Source organism: Bactrocera neohumeralis, chromosome 6 (assembly GCF_024586455.1).
Source record: "Bactrocera neohumeralis isolate Rockhampton chromosome 6, APGP_CSIRO_Bneo_wtdbg2-racon-allhic-juicebox.fasta_v2, whole genome shotgun sequence".
Lineage (NCBI taxonomy): Eukaryota > Metazoa > Arthropoda > Insecta > Diptera > Tephritidae > Bactrocera > Bactrocera neohumeralis.
In genome coordinates this window covers 18,844,734-18,859,457 of record NC_065923.1, presented here as the reverse complement: position 1 = coordinate 18,859,457, position 14,724 = coordinate 18,844,734, and the positions used below count along the sequence as shown (strand labels likewise).

Genomic DNA, 14,724 nt, shown 5'->3' with positions numbered 1-14,724 from the left:
AATGCATGCAAGAGCGGCAAAGAGAATGAGCGCGAGCGAGAAAGAGAGAGCGAGAGCGAGACAAAATAGTGCAGTTGGAAGGCAATTGGAAAGGCCGCTGTTAGACAACGGTGCACAGAGAGGACTCCACGCTCGACGAAGTCAGGCAGGCTTGCATAAAAGTACCGTTATGTGTGTGTGTTTGTGTGAGTTTGCGCTCGTCTGCAAAAAATCAACTGTAAACAAAACACTAAACCAAATTAACAATACGAGCGTCAGAAAAGTATATCAGCTGGAAATTACTGCCACAGCAACAACAATAAAATCAACACTGGCTCGTAAAGTCGAAATTATGCCAAATATGTTCGGAAATTTAATTAGTGTTTGTGTTTACAGTTACACTAAATTATGTGGCATACTTGTTTGCAGCATGTTTGTATATATTTACTTATGTATATGTGTAACGGTAATTAAACAAATTTTAAGTATTTTGAAAATTCACTTTTTGCCGTCGTTGACATTTAATTTATGTGTGTCAATGTGCACACAATTTTACAATCCACCAGTTGTCGGTGATTAAGTGCCCATAAAGCTTGTACTTGCTTAAGAAACTTATATTGCCCGACTCACATGACTACAATTGCATTGCTGCTAGCTTTTATAGTTTAAGTGATGTGTAATTAGTGGGAATATTGCTTCAAAATCCGCTTAAAGGCTCAGAGATTTATTAGTTTTATCTCGGCACTATATCCATTCTCAGGAGGATATTGGTTTAAGGGGTATCAGCTTATCATAAAAAGGGTGAATTGGCCACCTGAAACCTATTATGCATCAATTTAATGTATATTAATAATATTTAGTATTGTTTTAACTCTATTTGTTTTCCGAAGAAGTCAAATGTGAAGAAAACAGACGACTTGAAGAGATTTCGGGCTTCTGAAAGCAGACATTAATAACAAACCACAACCAATCACGAAAAGTTCCATAGTTTTCCTATTCTATAGCTTAGGCATATTATTTTCATAATGTAAGCAATGGCTTCATTGACCCCATAAAATGAGAATAAACGGGCCATTGAGCCCAATCTAAACAAACTTCGTTGACTTGACTAAATGTAAACGAAGGTTGTTGAATTGCCTAATGTAAACAAGGGTTTTGGACTGAACTAAATGTAAACAATGGATCAGTGATCTCATAATGTAAACAAAAGAGTCAATAACCCCATACATTTAAACAAATATTGTTGTCTTGGCTACTTGCTACAAAGGTTGCGGTCTTGGCTAAATGTAAACAAAGGTGTCCTGACGTCATAAAATGCAAACAAAAGGGTAACTAACCTCGTTAAAATGTAAACAAGGTTATTGACCCCAAGACAAGAAAAAGGTCAGTGACCCCAAATGTATAGAAACGTTACTAAATGTAAACAGAGTTTTGAGCTTAGCATCAAAATTAAAAACAAAGGGGTTGTTGACACTAACCCCAAATATAATGAAGGGTTGTGGACTTGACTAAATCTAACCAAAGGGGTAATTGATCTCATAAATGTAAACCAAAGTGTAATTGACCCTTAAAGTGTAAACAAAGTTCCAGTTATTATTTAGAAAATATATTCATCTATATCATAATGTTCCCAGATATCGTATACTTACTCGTCAAGGTATTAGTTGCTGTGACCTTGCTCACAGGCCGAGCAATTAAGACGACGCCAAATATTACTTTTTCTATCTTACTGCTTAAAAATTTCCGTAGTCAAAAAACGTTCGTAATGAACCTCGCTGAATCCTTTGATAGTTTAAGGTAGTAGTCTGGTAACTTATGCCTATTTTAATGACTTCTTTATAGGGTGGTTTTTATAGGAAAATATAAATGAATTTCCCTGAATATTTAGAATGTTTTTAATTACATATTGAGAATATAAAAAAAAATGTATTTGAAAAAATTTAATACTTTATTATCATTATTATTGGCACTCGAAGTTGGAACCTCAAAAATAATGCACGTGGGTGGCCCGGGTGATTTTGACTCTTGATGTTATCTCAAATCAAATATTCTTGTTTATTCTTAATCTATAGACATGTCATTCTGGTCGGAACTACTGAAGTTAAATTTCAAGGGTATATAATAAAATGGCGAACTTTGAAAAAAGTCCTTTCATTTTAGCAATGAAAGGGTTGTAAAATAAACAAATAAGGTTGAAAAAAATTTCGTTAGTTCCGACGAGAATTATAAGTGTGTAAACCAGCCTGTTAAAATTTGAAAGCAATCGGTTCAGTAGGAAAAAAGTTAGGACCCGGTCCGACCAGAAAAACAATGTTTTGAGAAAAACGCGTTTAAAGTTCAACAACTCCGAGAGAGAGGACTCCGAGGCGCTCTAGGAAACATGAAGCATGAATACTTGATTTAGTGGCTGGGTTGACACTTTATCGCTAAAACTATAAATTTCTTCGAATTATAGCAAGGCTTTAATGATGAGAATGTCTGCTTTTGTTAGAAAATGAATTGGGGTTCGCAAATCACAAACATTTAACTAGTTAACTAATAAAATTGGTTACTTAATTGGTTCTGCTTGTACGTTGGCGCGTTATTGGTCGAGCTATAAGTAGTGCCTATTTTGGGGTTAGGGTGAAGAAGTTATTTTTAAGACCTAATGCTTCTTTTCAAAAATAATTCATGACGTTTACTAATAGTTTCCGGTAACTATCTAAACAAATTTCTAATATTAGGGAGCTTTATAACAGATGAAATTTGCTATATTTGTGTATAGTTCCTTAAATTTCGAATACATGCAATTAGAAAGCAGTTTTGAAGATATACCTCAGAACTGTGATATTTATTTTTTAATTAGACAGTTTAAATTCTAACTCAATTTACTGTATTGGATGGTGTTGTTGGAAAGAGCACTCTTACCCAGAAGCTCTCAAATGATTTCTTATTTTGGTTAGCTAACTAGTAGGACATTTGACAGGATTTATCAAAGATTATATAGCATATACTAGCCTCACATTCATAGTAGATTTTTAGTACATATCCTCTTATGTAATAATCTTTCAAAAGAAAAATAATTTTTAAATATGCATATTACTCTATATGTTACTTATAGCATATCATTATGTAATCCCAAAAACCATGTAAGAAATGTACGCAATCAATCACTTTATCTATGCAGATCGCTAAAAAAAATAATTTCTAAAGAAAATCTGAAACCGAAAATCAATCAATATTTCAAAAATGAGTGCTCTAACAAACAATAAAAACTAAACAACAAAACCTTAAAACACAAAAGGTGTATTACTAAATCAACAGATGTCATTCACGAGCATTTGCATGTGCAGCATTACCGAACCAACACCCACACAAACACACAAGTGCGCACAAACATAAACTCACAGACAAGCATATGCATATACATATACATATAGACAAGCGCTGACAAGCATGACTATGCGCCTTTGGAATTTACTTTTGCTTTTCTTTCGTTATTAACTTAAAGTAGTTCACCTGTTGTTAACGGTTCTGTCGTTGCAGCCACTTGCCGCCACTTTTGGCGATTATTGCCACATTTACGCGTCGCGGTACTTACGTTTTAATAGCGCGCACCAACGCTTGCACCAGCGCCAACAACAAATGCAGGCATCCAATGCATGTGTTTGAGTGTTGTGTTGGCTTTGCGGTTTTTGGTCGCCTTTCTAGGTGGTTAGACAGTAAAGTGAGCTTGCGAAATTCACACGGTAACAACGGACAAACAAACATGCCACATGAGTGCTTTGCGCTCCATTTGCGACGCGTGCCTCACTGCATTGACGTAGCAACATCTGGAGTGGCATATTTTCATATTTTGATGTTATGACTGAGTTATTTTGTATATTTGATTATGGGATTGGTGGTGGTGGTTCAATTCCTTCTTATTACTATATATATATGCCTATATAGGATGATTCTATACAGTTATACAGTCACTCACAACAGAGTAGAGAGGTATATTGTTTTGTAACGATGCCACATTTCTAGATACAGTCGCTGAAAAACATTTATGCTAAGCCTAATCACATTACCCTACCCCATTCAAGCCGATCGCAGTATAAGAACTGTATAAAATCTGTTCAGGGTCATTTGAAAGTTCCAACTGATTGTCAAATACACTTTTCCAAATAAAAAATATTATTTGTCAATAGATGGCTCCAGCAGTTAGTGGTGATCGATTTTGAGAAATCCAAGTAATAAAACTTAACCTAGACATTTGAGAAAGAAACTGTCATTCCACATTAACGAAGACTTTGCTTTTGTTTCATAAACTTTTGGTTCTACGAATATGTCAGATTTTTCCCAAATAATCTTCATTTGCAGGAAGTGTTGATTTTCTTCTTTCAGTCAAAGAAATCGGAAATCGCACACCTGGAACTCCCAGAAGTTTTGCAGCTCCAATTTAAGCAACGTGCGGTGTTTGATTTGATTGCTGTAAAGACGGTAATTGTGATATTAACGACCGTCCGCGTGAAGGAAGGCCCTTCGAAGACGATGAATTGGAGACATTGCTTGATGAGGATCCATGTTAAACGCAAGAACAGCTTGCTTCAGCATTGGAAGTCACCCGCCAGCCCATTTTAAAGCGACTGCATGCGCTGGGAATAACAGAAACTAGAGACTTGCTTTCCTTACGACCTCAATACCAGAAGAGGCACGAAAAAACGATTCTACTGCATGATAAAGCACGGCCACACTTTACAAAACAGGTCAAAACCTACCTGAGAATGCTCAAATGGGAGTCCTATCACACCCGCCATATTGCACAGATATTGCACAGTCCCATTATTATTTGTTGCGTTCAATGGCACATGTTCTGGCTCAGAAACAGTTCCATTCATAAGACGATTTCGAAAAATGGCTTGATTCTTGAATAGCATCACAAGATGTGTAGTTTTACCGTAATGATATTCGAGCTTTGCCAGAAATATTGGAAAAAATTGTGACTATGGATGGGCTATACTTCGAGTAATTCATTGGTAACTATTTCCTTACAATAAAATACAAGTCTCATTAAAAAAAGAAAGAACTTAGTTGCCTGACTCATATTTATGAAGAAAAAGTTTTCAAGAAACTACAAATACATATTTATTCTAAAGTTTATGAAAACATATCGTAACCCTTCCGACCAATAAGATTTTTCGGTTGCCACTTCTTATGCTTCATTTTTCTCTATTTATCGAATTTGAGTAACTATGTGAGATATCTTTGGGAAATGGTTGGTTGATTGATTGTTTGAAAGTAAGGAAGGGGAGGAGCGTCAGAGCGTAAGCAACTTAAGCCATTAGGTCCATTGTGCTACTAAGTGGTAACCAAATAAGGTAACAACCAGTTGAATTAATGAAATCAGCTTCAGTAGCCTAATGTCTTTTAAGTTAACAGATTGGAAGCCTTAAAAGATGCCCTGTCTCAACCGACTGAAGGCTAGGTATGCATTCATAAAAGCAACGTTTCATTATCTCCTCATCGCATGAAATATTAGAGGTAATTGCTCTATTACTTGGCAGCTTATGAATGTGCCCACCATCAACACTATCTCAAAGTGTTTTTGCGGTTTGTTCTATGATACTAGTGTGTTACTCGGCATGAGCTGTTTCCACAGTCCATTGCTTCTAGCATACCTCGAATGAGCTGAATGAACTATGGCACCTTGGAGGAAATGCATTCCCTACTACTCTCGAGCTAGCCAACTCGCAGCATTTTCATTTTCTTTTATTCCTATATTATATTATATTACTAAGTACTCGAATGTTTTTTAGCGAGTTCTCCACTGAAAGTCTGGTTATGGCCTGCTTGCATAGCCTGGTGAGATTTAATTTCTTCTTGGCTATCCTGGCTAGAGCAGAAACTCACTCAAGGGGTTACATGGGTTTATCTTATTAAATTCTACAAAAACTCTAGAATATTGTCCTAAAGTTGATCCGAGTAATAGTTTCGGAGATACAGCTTTGAGAACTTGTCTGCTCAACGCTAGCAGGCTAAGTGCGCGGTCTTTAAATGCGATTTTTTCAAAACTGTGTTTGTCAAGTCGATTGGCAAGATTTTTCAAGAGCTACTCAACCGATCTTCATGAAGTTTTATACAGGTCTTTCAGATACAATTCTTAAAGACTTTTTATGAAGGATTTTTTTCGATTACAACTATTTGAAAAAAAATGTCGAAATTTTCACTTTTTTGTAAAAATGTCTGCCAAAAATCCAATTTTCAGTTTTTTTCTTCATCCAAGTTCTAAGTTAAGATTTTAACTAAAATACGTATTTTTCCACTTTAGATGATCCAGTAAGAAGTTATCCTGACAACGCGGGCGCATCTTTTTTCCGAGGGGTTACCGGAAATGCTGTCGCAAAGGCCGAGTTTAAAATATTATTTCCAAAAATTTCAGAATTTCATTGCTAATAGTGTATATTTGCAACAATAAAAAATTTTAATAATATATTTCATTTTTTATATGAGAAAAAAATTTTGTAAAAGGGCTGTCTTTTACCCGAGGAAAACCATGTAATCCTTTAACTATCAATTTTCTTATTTTATGCATTAAGCCTCAATTGTTCATTTGCATATTTTGTGTATATTTATAATTAACAGCAAATATGTAAATAGAATTTTTTGAAGACTAATTGACACAGGTCGCCTTCAACAGCTTGACATACTTATGCATAAGTAAATTTAATGAAGAGAATTGCTTTGAAAATTTGGTTTTTGAATTATTGTTTTATACAAGCGACATACAGATCATATATGCAACAAAAAGTATGCATTGTGTATTTACACAAAGTAAGCTTTGAAAATTGCATTTCAAAACCAAATTTTATTATGATTAATTGCCTAACGAATGACCAACACAATCAGTACGGAATTTCGTCAGCAGATTAGCGGCATAATTCTCCAAAAGTCTTAAGTTTACAGTTAGCAGCTGGGCAGTAAAATACTTGTAGAAGCTACATCGTTTCATTTGCTTGCAAAACTGCAACTGCAACCAATCGCGCTTTGAGACATTTTGTAAATTTTTCAAAATGTAAATCTATTACATAACTCAATTAGTGCTATATACATTGTTGTATAAAAAATTGTTTTTTCTGAATTTTTACTTATCTCTACATAAATGTATGTATGCACACTAGTATAACCATAAAAATGTTAACCAAATATCCACAATTATACCACATAATTGTTTTTGTTTTTTTTTCGAATTTTACAATTCTCCATTATTTCATTTAGCTGAAGCATTTTTCGTGTCATTACTGCACTTAACTTTGAATTAGATTTGCAGTAAAAAAGTTGTAAATGAATGCATTTGGTTTACTCAGTTTTGGTGTATGACTCATTGGTCATTACACAAATTGTCTTAATCGAAAAGTTGAAAATTGCTGCTACACTATTGCCGTTGTTGTTGCTCCCTTGCCTTTGGCGTTAAGCTAAGGAACTCTAAAATTCTTAAATTAACTGCTTTTATTTCGTTTTAATGCCTTAAGTTGCATGAATTTGTAACTCAATTGCTCAATTATCTGTCAGTTGTTAGGGAAACCATGAGTAGTTTATAGTAAGTATTATTTAGACAACCTTGCTTAATATAATATAAAAAAACATATAATAAGGAATAATACTTTTAGCAGTAGCATTAGCATCTCATCCTTTTAGCATTCTAAAATCCTTAGCCTGGCAACTGTTCGACAAAAGCATCTGTTTGAAAGGTCTATCAGACAGGTGCCATCAGCCTTCGCTTTGCCAGTATTTGACAGAAACAGTTCGTTTACAGGAGCCATCTCATATCTTTTTGACAGTGTCTATCTGATCTTAAACTGATAGAACCATCCTATCGGTCACCTGACTGCTGTACATAGCCACGAATCAAATAACCATATGTAAAAGCTACCATCTGACTGCTGTTTGGCAGTATCCGATTTATTTTTGGCATTTATTTAATAGACGATAGCCGATTACGACCTTTTGATTTGAACCATCTTAAAGTCAACTGATAAAAACCATCTATCAGCCATCTAAAAGCAGGTATTTGACAGTCTATTCACAGAAGACTTTTGGAACCAGTCCCTCCTTTATGTAATTAAGGGACTTTTTAGGCATAAATGCATCATTATCGGTTCTGAAAGTACTTCTCCTGGCTCGCATAGCAATGTTTTAAGGAGCCCACATCTGCACAGAAATGCCAATTGAAGTAACTTTTTCAGTAGTTATTTGGTTTGGTACTAACTTCGTAAAAAATGTTAAGGGAAAGAAAAGGTATTTAAAATACAAGCCTTTTTGCCTATACTGATTTGTAAGAACTATTGTTTTTTGCATATTTTTAATGCGGAATAATAACTAGATTTTGATCCGAAGTTTAAACGCATTTTCCCAAAAGTAGTGGCACGATTTTGACAAAACTATAAAAGATATTGGATAAATTGTTAATGATTCCCAAAAGTAGATTCAGGCACGACCTTTTTTATGGATTTTTGCTCGATTTTCTTTCGATTTCTTACAATTTCCTTAGCTTGTAAAACATGGTGGGGAATATATTTTTTTTAATTCACTGCAGTTTTGTCAGATTTTCAAATATTAAAAAAAACTTGTGTCTTGTCTTAACGGGGGTCATGAGCACTAAGCAATTTCCTTTTCGTTTCAAGGCTTCTGAAGCTAAAATCGATTGCCAGAAACTCAACTACTCAACTACTCAAGGCAGTAGTACATTAAAGGACTGGTGCAGAGTCTGAAAAAATATATTATTTTAGTAGAGTTAACTAATGGATTTGCAGCATCTTTTCAAAAAACATTATATTTAAGGGGTTGCATGAGTTTCCTCTGGTAAAAAACAGTGTTTATTCAACAATTTTTTTCTCATAAAAAAAATGAAATACTTTATTAGAATATTTTATTGTTACAAACATACACTATTAATTCTGAAATTTTTGGAAAAAAATATTTTAAACTCAGCCATTGCGACGCCATTTCCAGTGACCCCTCGATAGCTCCTTACAGGATCATCTGATCATTGAAAAAATACGTGTTTTACTCAAAACCTTGACTTAGAACTTGGACGAAGGGGAAAAAACTGGATTTTTGGTAGTAATTTTTACAAAAAACAAAAAAAATATCGCGACAATTCGTTTTCAAATATTTTATTCGAAATCCTTCATCCAAGTCTTTGACAATTGTATCTCTTAGCCTAGCTAGCCTCGAGCGCACAAGTTCTCAAAGCTGTATCCGAAACTATTACTTGGATCAACTTGAAAATTTAGGATAATATTCAAGAGGTGTTGTAGAATTTAATAAGACAACAAACAATTTTTCAAACCCGTAAGCCAATGTAGCAATGCGAAAGCCACCCGATATCCCCAACTCCTTACTTAAAAAAAATGGTTTTAAGGGCTCAACGGAAATATACTTAGATCTCAATTCAAAATCAGGAGCTTAGGTGCTATGAAGGTGAGTGAAAAGAAGTCTGCCATTAAAAAACCTGAATATTATTAATTGTAAATTAACTAATTTTTCTCTCCTGCAAAATAATTAATCCCTTTATTTACCTTATGATATGTCAACTGCTTCTTACATAACAAAAGTTTTTAACAAAATACCTCTGCATATTTATTTTAATTAGAACACTGTTACAAAACCTTAATTAAGTTTGCACAAAGATAAGAAAGACGCTGGAGCAAACATTAATCACCCAAAGTGGCAGCATTGAGTGTTTGTCCAGGTTATATAAGCGTGCAACTGGCGCACATGTTGCAGATATAAATACATGTTTGTTTGAACACGTCTCAGCATAATTGTTTTAAAAAGCAAGTAAAAAACAACAACGACAACAAAAAATTTAAAATTGTTCAACTCAGCTGATTGCTAAAACGCTCGTGGCTCTCTTACCCGGTAACCTAGTTTCAACGCGAATTTTGAGAAACGATTTTTTTCCTGCAACAAGCTGCTGTATCCTTTTCAAATTGCTGGCAATTCACATGAACGCGCAGAGTAAATAGATTTGTAAACGACAACAACAACAACCACAACACATACTGACAAACACACACACTCGCTCACATATCGTAAAACAATTACTGCCGAGCGTCGTTGCTGTTGCAGCGGTAGTTAGCCGATTGTTGCATTGTTGTTGCTTGATTGGACGATGCCTCAGTTGTTTGGTTTTTAAACTTTTTTTTCCAATTTTTCTAGTGTTTCTGCGGTTTTGCGAATATACTGAAACTATCGCTGACAGCTGACAAGTGAACGCTGTCATGTTGCGAGTTAAAATCAGCTGTGAATTGTTGCAAAAAAGGAGTAATGGAAAATATTCAAAGCAAGTGAATAATCGCAACAACAACAGTAACCGCAAATGCATATATATATACCTATATTATATATATGTATTTATGTGTGTAGTTCCAAAAGCAAATCTGCCGATATGTATTCCTACTAATAAAAGGTTCAAACAAGCTTTGGTTACTGTGAACTTATTAACTGCAACTACAGGGTGTTACAGGTGGAAAGAATTTTTTCAAGGTGTCCACCTACCAATTGTTTCACTGTATAAAGTAAAAATAAACGCTTACAAAAAAGGTCTATTATGATTTTTTCGTAAACCCAACGTTTAAAAGATCGTTAACAATCGCAATGCAATCGTTAACAGTCTGAAAGCAGTCCGGATAGAGCTTGTCATCGCCGCACAGATAAAAGCTCTACTGAGCTTCAGGAGGACTAACGCGGATGGAACGAAGCCATATTGCATCAGATTGCAGCTATCTAGAAACGGAAAAGCCTGAGACAAGATTGGCGATGTTGGCTTTATATGAAAACTAGAAAAGATAAATACCGATAGGTCTCCTCTCAAGGAGGACACAATAACGACATAGAAACATATAAACCCCAAAGTTAAAAGGGGCTGAGTTTAACAATAAAGGAAATACCAAGTATCTACTAGAAATTTTGGATAATGTGGAGGAGAGAGTGAAAAATGCGATCCAATGGTGTTCGATATGTATGAAAAAGATATATGAGGATCATGTGGCCTCATGCAATGAGGTAAAAAGCGTGGATGGCGCAATATAAACCAACCAGTTCAGTAAGACGGTTCGATGCTAACGGGTGAATGAAAGCCTTTAAAGCAATAATTTCACATCTCATTACGTCAGAGAATGTCCTTAGAAAAGGCAGTAAATGTAGTGTATATACTCTAAAAGGTTAAAGGCAGAAACTGCAGTGAAGTAGGCATGGGAGAGATGCTGGAACACCTTCTACGCCTCTGTCAAGCACTATGTAGAACTCGTCTTAAATATCATAGGTGCTGAGTAGTTTAAAGGACTAGATGAACTAAACATAACCTCCAACTGGCTTTACTAAGGACCAGTAGGTCTATGTGTGGCATGATAGCTGGCCTATGTAACCTACACGAACTTAAATTTTCCAATTGGTATATTAACGGCACATTTTTGGCATAGTAATTTCATTTCGTCATATATTTCAAACTACATAGAAGCTCTTATAATCTCAATCTCAAATTGGTAAATTTTTGGTTGTAAAGCGTAACAATGCTAAACTCGTACTATGAGGTTTAATAATGTTGCTGAGGACCTTATGATCAACAAACGCATCATGACTGAAAAGTACTAGTCAACATTCTCCTGTGTTTATATAATGGGTTGTCAAAAAAGTCTTGCGGTATTTTTATTGAATTTTTTTTTTATAAATTGAAATTGAAATGAATTTTTTATGATTCATGCCCAGCTCTTGACCGATGCTACGGCTGCACTATGCCGGTCTCTTTCGACCAATTCAGCGATTTTATCGCAATTTTCGACGACAGGCCTTTCGGAGCGTGGTTCATCTTTGACCACCTCTACACCAGAACGAAAACGTTGAAACCATCGTTGTGCGGTGGAAATAGAAACTGTATTGAGTCCATAAACTGCACAAATTTTATTGGCAGCTTGAGATGCATTTTTGCCTTTATCGTAGTTGTACTGTAAAATATGCCGTATTTTCCCCTTATTTTGCTCCATGTTGCGTTATGACTCACGAACGACTTAAAAGAAACGACAAACAATCAGTCAATCAAACACGTGTTAGCGCGTGAAATGAGCTTTCCAAAAATATATTGCATGATCCGATGCGACGAATAAAACTAGAACTACGCGCTTTCAGCGCCAACTAGCGAAAATACCGCAAGACTTTTTTGAAACCCATTATATCAGCTAACATGATGTCATCAAATTTGTTCTGCTGATTTCTTTTTACAGATTGATAATTCGTAATACTAATGACGTATAAACGAGGCACCCTTTTCTTAAAGACATATATGTATATTTTATTTTTGATTTAACGACACGCATGGACAATAATAAGCTTATTTTATTTTACAGATTTCTCTGACAAAAGTGGAATGTACCAATAAAAATTACCAAATGAGTACAAACGTAACCCGTTTTGGGGTAGTTTTCAGAGTAGGCCATAAACAGAAAGAACATTCTCTTCAAACTGTTCAAACACTCAAAGTACAATGCCCAATTTTAGACACAAAAACCACCCACCGAAACACTTTCCGCTGAATTGCATAAAATCGAGTTAAGCTATTCCTAACAACAACCACTCAAGCCATTTTACGGTGAATCCAATGGCCGCCAACGGAATGAAAGTGATACTTATGTAATGTCATTTTGTGTAATGTGATTAATTAAAATTGCAAAGTGATTAGCGAGATTGCATGTGGCGCGTAACTAACTAACGGTGTTAATGTGGCAACTTAGCTGCAAAATCGCATGCAACGCATATAAATAAACGTACACAAAGAAATAAACGAAAACGAAAGTGGAAATATATTTTACTTTTGCATTCAATTTGCATTTTACGTATGCGTTGTGCGCAATGCAACGCTTGGTGGCATAGTTGCACTTTCCATACATGACTGTATGTATATTTCACGTGCCAGGCGGTAGATTGGTGGCAGTGTTACGGGTTTTGTGTACGCACTTTGCGGACTTAAGTTCATTGTTCTCGTTTAAAGAGTCGAGATTCCGCATTCGCTTTTCAAGTGTGCACTGCAACTGTGTGGGTTTGTGGGTATGTGCGGTACATGGAAATATTTGAATCTTTCTCGCCAACTCGCTGTTGCCGCATATTTCTATTTTTCTTACCTGATGCCGTCTGAAATCGTTGCTTTTTTAATTTCACGCAATTTGCATTGACAGTGACAGCAACTATGTTGCGTATACGCATGTGGTACGGGCTTTCGCGTCTCTGCTTCACGACTGTGCAAGTGTTGAAAAAACCATACGAAAATGCCGTGTGACTAATGCGTGAAGAAAGACAACAACATTTATAGTTGTATGTAGATTTCGCTTTGTGTTTTACATGAAGACAAGTCGCAAATTCTTTTACTGCCATGAAAAATATTGTTCGAAAATGAAATTTTAAGGAATAATTTATATATTTAAGCACTTAAGAAGTTGAAATTTGGTTAAATGTCTGTTTATTATGCACAAAATATGGACAGTGAAAATTACGTAAATCGGACAATCGCAATTAATAGCTTTCATACAAATTATTGTTCAAAAATATATTTTAGTATTATAACTTTAACAGTTTGGCAGCTGTAGACTTAAAATTTTCTGGAGCACTAGCATATTGCATCAAAAAAGTGGTTTGTGAAAATCATACAAATCGCACTACCGGAACCGATAACTCCCATACAAATTGTTGTTTAAAAATTATATTTTAAGGAATAATTTCTATATTAAAGCTCCTAAAGAGTTGAAATTTTGGTAAATGTCTTTTTAATAGACAATAAATGTATGCAGAGAAAATAACAACGATAGTTCTCTGTTGTTCAAAAGAGAGTTTTAGTGTTATAACTTCAAAATTTTATTGGCTATTGACATCAAACACTCTGATATCTTTACTTATCATAATTTGTATTATGATACGGAAAATTATAAAAATCGGCCAACAATAACTTATATCTCCCATACAAACTATGATTCAAAAATGACTTTTTTGGAAATAAGTCATCAATTTAAGCAGCTAAAAGGTTTAAATTTTGCTTCATATCTACTAAACATATACCAAATGTGGAAACAGAAAATTACAGAAATCGGTAGACTCCTTCCGATAGCTCTCATACAAACTATTGTTAAAAAATTGGATTTTAGTGAATAATTACTCAAGTTAAGCATTTACAAAGTTGAAATTTTGTTTGATAACTACTGATTATATATAAAACGTTGATACAGAAAATTTCGGAAATCTGATGACTCCTTCCGATAGCTCCCATATAAACTGCTATTCAAAAATTGGATTTGGGCGAATAATTACTCAAGTTAAGCGCTTAGAAAGTTCAAATTTTGTTTGATAACTTCTGATTATATACAAAACGTGGACACAAAGAATTACAGAAATCGGACGACCACAACCGTTAGCTGCCATATAAACGCTGATTCAAAAACGGTATTTTCAGTAAAAATACAAGTAAACGAGCATCTGAAAAGTACATCAACACAAATCTGTTTAAATCTGAAACACAATAAAAATTATGCCAACAATAAATTATTGCCAAAGTGCAAATATTTTTTAGCCACTGACATGCACATACATACATACATATGTATATACATATATGAAAATATTTTTACTCATACGCAATCCATTGCGAGTACACGCTCCCAGCTGCTTTCGCTTTTTTCCAACTAATCCAGCTAATGTCTTTGTTTGCAGGTGTTGGTGCTCTAATGCGTCGCTACAGCT

At 34.8% G+C, this 14,724-nt stretch overlaps 1 protein-coding gene across 1 annotated transcript in view; it reads right to left on the bottom strand.

Annotated features, from left to right (window-relative positions):
* LOC126760985 (heat shock protein 23-like) overlaps window positions 1-14,724 on the bottom strand; it is a 450,653-nt gene that overhangs the window by 289,878 nt on the left and 146,051 nt on the right. The gene's annotated exons all lie outside the window — the stretch shown is intronic.